Below are 6,419 nucleotides of genomic sequence, written 5' to 3' on the forward strand. Positions count from 1 at the left end.
AGGAGTATCGATCCACAAACTGAGGTGTGCAATAAATGTAGCCTTCCCTATTTTTCTGTCGTCCAACTTTCCCTATTTCAAGCTCCATTCAGATGGGGTGGCAGGATTGAGTTTCAGACAATTTACCCCCATCTCCTTTTGCTCAGGTGTTGTCTAAGTTCCCAGGCGGGTCGGGTGGCTTATGTGGTGCAAAGTGGAGAGGCTGAGGACCCATCTGCTCTTTGGTAACCTGGGGCATCACCTTGTCTGCTTGCTGCTGAGATGGGCCTTATCTCTGTCTACACGGCCCTTTTGGGGTCAGGAGTAGGGAGAAGTCTGCATTCTCCTGCAATTTCTAACAAGCATTTTTCTCTATGTGTAAAGTCCATACTAATCTTGGGCTCTTGAAATACAAAAAACAAACAAACAAACAAAAAACCTCACAGGCTTCTTCTAAGGCAATGAGCACAGCTGTTTATCTGCTCGTATAAAGGGAAGAGAGGGGTCCCTGGGTGGCTCAGTCTGTTAAGCATTGGACTCTTGATTTCGGCTGGGGTCATCATCTCACTGTGGGTTTAGCCCTGCATCAGGCTCTGCACTGGGAGCCCACTTGGGATTCTCTCTCTCTCTCTCTCTCTCTCTCTCTCTCTCTGCCCCCACCCCCCGCTCACGTGCCCTCTCTCTCTCTCTCAAAATAAATTCTCTTACACTGTGATGTCTTCTCATCGCTCCTTTGCTGACATACAAGGTAAAGGAACTGAATTGTATGATTGAGCCACATTCAAAAGTGGTACCCCACCAACGGAGCCACCCAGGCACCCCCTATTTACTGCTGTTTTAAGTTGCTAAGTTTTGGAGTAATTTTGTATGTAGTAATAAAACACTATAAACTAGAAAGGAATAAATAATTAATATCTGCAAAACTTAATCTTATTACAGAATTTTTTTGTAGACCAGTTGCATACATTTATGCTCTAATTAGCAAAGAGTACATCACTCGCAATACCCGTATCAGTATAAGGCATTATTATTAAAATTTTGTCTTTTTAATTTTATGAGCAAGAAATATTTTGATGCAATTCTGTGGTTCTCATTAGAGTATATCTTTTTCATACTTTTACTAAATATTTTTATTTTCTCTCCCGTAAATTTTCTTGCAGGATCCACCTGGTAGATTTCCTTTTTCCCCGTTAGTTTCCCTCACTCCTGTTGTCTTTCTGCTTAGATTCTCTTCTTTCCATGAGGTTGGGAAACACCAGAGAATCACTTGGAATTCTAGCCTGTAACTGAAGAGAATCCACTGCCCCTCTCCAACCCATTCTTTCTTCTCTTATGAACAGTATCTCTTTGCAATGTGCTATGTATAGATTGAATATTTGTGTGACCTCCCCCCCCCAAAAGAATTCTTATGTTGAAACTCAACTCTAGGGGTGCCTGGGTGGCTCAGTCGGTTGAGCGGCCGACTTCGGCTCAGGTCATGATCTCACGGTCCGTGAGTTCGAGCCCCGCGTCGGGCTCTGTGCCGACAGCTCAGAGCCTGGAGCCTGTTTCGGATTCTGTGTCTCCCTCTCTCTCTCTGACCCTCCCCCGTTCATGCTCTGTCTCTCTCTGTCTCAAAAAAATAAATAAATAAAAGTTAAAAAAAATTAAAAAAAAAAAAAAAAAGAAACTCAACTCTAATCCCTAATGCGAGCATATTTGGAGATGAGGGTTGGGGAGGTAATAAGACCATTGGAGTAGAACTCTCATAATGGGATTAGTCCCTTTATAAAAAAAGATACCAGAAATCATGTTTCTACTCTCTGCTCTCCACTGATGTGGGAAACAGAAGCAGGAGGAAATGGTAGATAAAATTAAATTTCCTTCTAATCTGAAGCCCATTGACAAATACTTGAGGCCTGCAAAGTAGGACATTCTTCCTGGAACTCGAAAGTGTCTAATGTCAATCCCTTGCTAGAGGGAAAAACAACCTTGGCTTGACAATAGCAGAGGCCTGAATGAGCCTCAGAGCCTTCTTTAGCATATGAAAGCCCTTGTGGAAACTTCCCTTGCCTTTACCTCCCCGCAGATCCAAGTATATAATCAATCACTCCTCGCAATCCCGGGGTAGCTCTTTCTGCCCATGGGTCCCATCCCGGTGCTTTAATAGAACCACCTTTCCGCACCAAAGATGTCCCAAGAATTCTTTCTTGGCCAGCAGCTCTGAACCGCACCACTTCAAACCACATGCTCCACCATTGAAGACACTATGAGAAAAGGGCTCATCTGTAAATCAAGAAGAGAAACTTCACCAAGAACCCAGCTGTGCTGGTGATGTGGTTTGGAGTGCTGGGGCTCGGAGCTGATGGCCAAGAAAAGGGTGGTTTTATTAAAGCATGGGGACAGGACCCACGGGCAGAAAGAGCTAGTTGCACTAGCTAAGGGTTGTGAGTGATGAGGTCTTGGGGTGATGGTGGGGTGGTCCGGAGCTAATGGCCAAGAAAGAAGAATTCTTGAAGACGTCTTTTGTGCGAAAAGGTGATTTTTTATTAAACCACGGGGACAGGACCCGCGGACAGAAAGAGCTGCACTGGGCTTGTGAAGAGTGGCTAGTTTCCCTTTCTTTCCGGTTTCTGCACAAATGTCACTGAATCGGTGAGGCCTTTCCTGGCCACTCTAACACAAATCGGCAATTCCTTATAGCCCTGGATTTCCCTGTTATCCTTACATTGCTTTCCTATTTACCTATAGCATTTTTATTTAGCACAGTATATATTTTCTTCCTTCCTTCCTTCCTTCCTTCCTTCCTTTCATTCTTATTAGTAGATTTCTCTGCCTAAAATGTAAGTTTGATGAGGACAGCTTGGTGTGTGTTCACAGCTGTATTTCCAGTGCCTACAACAGTGTCTGGCACATAGTAGGCACTTAGGAAATATTTTTTATTTAATTTAATTTAATTTTAATTAAAAAAAAATGTAAGGTTTATTTTGAGAGAGGCAGACAGACAGAGCACGAGCAGGGGAGGGGCAGAGAGAAAGGTAGACACAGAATCAGAAGCAGTTTCCAGGCTCCACGCTGTCAGCACAGAGCCTGACACGGGGCTCGAACCCACGAGAGTAAACGGCCTGTCGTTGGGGTTGCGAAAGAACAAATAAGATTCCCAAGGAAAAGTTCGGTCTGCTCCTGGGGTCAGAGGCTTTATCTGGGACTTTATTTCATCTCATCCCGCTCCGTGCTGATTGAGGTGAGAACTTCCTGCACAAGGGATTCTCACGTGACAGACACTGGAGGGCTGGGTGACAGTGGGGGTGCAGTTTCCATCCGGAGCCTTGGCTCCGAGGGAAGCCCTAAGACCCCTCTGGAACACCAGTCTGTCCCTTTCTGTATTCAAGGGACGGGTCAAGTGTAGGACTGTGCTGTGGGGCGAAGTCTTTCCTGGCATACCAGGGCGATGAACTGTTCGTTAATATTTGCTTTCCCCCACGGAACCAGTCTTTTTTCTTTGTACCTCCAGCCTCCTGGTTTGCTACTTTGCTGCCGAGCAGATCAAGCAGAAGCGTCTGTAACATCTGAAGGGAGGACCCGGGCCCACGGCCACCCCCTGCAGGACCCTGGCCCTGGAGCCTTCTCCTAGGCAAGGAAGCCCACAGCTTTTCTCATCCTCAATCCTGGACCGTGACTCTTCCCTAAAGGACTGAAGGACACGGCAGGATGAAATGGAAAGGCAGATGGGGAAGCGAAGGTGATTGGGAAAGAGGAGGCCGAAGAAAAGAGGACTAGGCAGATCAGGCCATTCATTTCATTCTCTTCCTTCCTTCCCTTTCTCTCCCAGCACCAAGGAATTCCACAAAAGCCACATTTACAGACAATGCCTCCTGCAGAATATGGACTTTACAACCTCTCTGCTCTATTCTCCACCTTCTGGCAGGAGTGTTCATAAACAGAAGAGATGACCAGCAAAACCAAGGAAAATCATTGATAATCCAGAAATTGCACAACCATTCCATGCAATTAAGAATTGTCTCGGATGCCTGAGTGGGGCAGTCGCTGAAGCATCTGACTCTTGATCTTGGCTCAGGTCATGATCTCACGTCATGTGAGATCAAGTCCCGCATCGGGCTCTGAGCTGAGCTGAGAGTGCACAGCCTGCTTGGGATTCTCTGTCCCTCTCTCTCTCTCTCTGCCCTACCCATCTCACAGTAAATAAATAAACTTAAAAAAAAAAAAGGATTGTCTCTAGATTCAAACGTGTTGTGTTTTTTATTTTTAAGTTTATTTATTTGAGAGAGAGAGCATGAGCACGAGTGGGGGAGGGGCAGAGAGAGAACCCAAGCAGGTTCCACACTCTGTCAGCCCAGAGCCCGACTTGGGGCTCGAGCTCACCATGAGATCACGACCTGAGCTGAAGTCAAGAGCCAGACACTTAACCAACTGAGCCACCCAGGCGTCCCCAAAGTGTTGTGTTTTTATTCCTGATCTTGAAATAGTGAAAGTTCACAAAAGAGATGTATAAACTCAGATTCTTTCAAGTCATCATCTGTCACTGTTTTACTTGGTGTCACAGACTAACCGCCTTAATTAGTAATTTGCACTAAGAGCTGCAATGTTATTATTTCAAGCAGTTTTCCCCTAAAAATTTAAGATTCTGCTTATGAATTATCATTCTGGTTCTTATAGCCTGAGCAAGTGTCCATTAAATCCTTTCTGCTTCATCGGTACAGGTATGATGTTAAGGTCCTAATCCTGACTATGTTAGTACCTCCTAATATAATATGAGTACTATATATTTTAATACTGTATCTTTAAGAGAAAGTTTTTTTAAGTTTGTTTATTTATTTTGAGAGAGAGAGAGCAGGGGAGGGGCAGAGAGGCAAGAAAAGAGAGAATCCCAAGCAGGGTCTGGGCTGTCAGCGCAGAGCCTGATATGGGGCTATGATCCCACAAACCATGAGATCATGACATGAGCCCACATCAAGAGTCAGACATGTAACTGACTGAGCCACCCAGGCACCCCAGCACTCTATCGTTTTTTTTTTTTTTTTTTTTTTTATGTTTATTTATTTTTGAAGGAGAGAGAGAGACAGAGCGTGAATGGGGGAAGTGGAGAGAGAGAGGGAGACACAGAATCCGAAGGGGTTCCAGGCTCCCAGCTGTCAGCACAGAGCCCGACGCGGGGCTCGAACTCATGAACTGCGAGATCATGACCTGAGCCAAAGCCGGTCGCTTCACCGACTAATCCACCCGGGCGCCCCTGTGCTCTTTGAATAGACTTTTACATTGTATTAATTCTTTGGGGGGAGGGATGGATGCAGAGAGAGATTAGCAGGTTGAGGGGCTTTACTGTCTGTTTGGGTCACTCTGGAGCTGTGTAATAATATAAAGTATTGATAGGAGTTAGGCAAAGAAACCCGACTGCTGTGCAGTGGAAGATGGTTGCCTTTCACTCCACCCACCACCCGCCAGTTCTCACGAGAAACAGCGGTGACAATTGTCGTCTGCAGCCTGACTTCCCTTATTGCTTAAAACACAAAACCTTTGATTCATTTCCTTCCCTCCTGACATATTTGTGATAACTTTTTACTTCTTTTTGCCTCTTGAGTCGAGATTTAACATTCCTAATGAATATCACAGATTTTGCCTTATTTCATAGCGATAGAATAGATTATTCCTCTCTGAATATTTTTGCATACATTAAGCACTCTTTATAGTCTCTTTTTGAGCTTTTAACGCATAGCTGAGCTAATCTTGATTTTGAAGGTATCATCTGTATGCAACAGATTTGTGGTAAGACTTGCATAATTTAAAAGTCCTATGAGTTGAAACTCATTTTCCCACAGAAGTAAAAGTAAAGTGGGAATATACACATTTAGGGGACATAAATCCACAACTCTCACCATGTGATTTTGTATTAAGGCTGCTTTGTCTGTTATCATCATTCTCTCCAGAATTTAGTAGAGTCCTTTCTTCCAAGTTAGCAGTATTTTTGTCACATCAAGTGGGCATGCCCATATTATTTCATCTTTACTCATTTCTTCCCCTCAGTGGCTAGTGTTTCAGGATCCCTTTACTCTAGTGCAAATTACTGAAGTGTTAGAAGATCTTAAAAATATTTTAAACTATGCATTAGTAAATGCTGACATAAAATCATAGGAATAAGCATGCGTCATAAAGAATGATGTCAGATCAAGAAACAGGAACTCTGAATGATTATGGATTAAGGAAGAAAAAAATATATGGTATTTTATTATGAATAGTTTTGTAAAGATGGCTGCTGACACTGATTCAGTTACTCAACTACAGTGGCAAGCTCCTGGGCTCTTTCCGTTTTCCCCGGGGCATTTTCAGTGGGTCAGTTTTTGCCCTTGGGCTTGTTCTTTCCTCAGTGCAGAAGTCTGCTCCCTCTCCGGGCACCTCTTTCCCTGAGAGCATTCAGAAGCAGGCAGCAGGGATGTGGCCAGGGT

Source organism: Panthera onca, chromosome F1, assembly GCF_046562875.1.
Source record: "Panthera onca isolate mPanOnc1 chromosome F1, mPanOnc1 haplotype 2, whole genome shotgun sequence".
NCBI lineage: Eukaryota > Metazoa > Chordata > Mammalia > Carnivora > Felidae > Panthera > Panthera onca.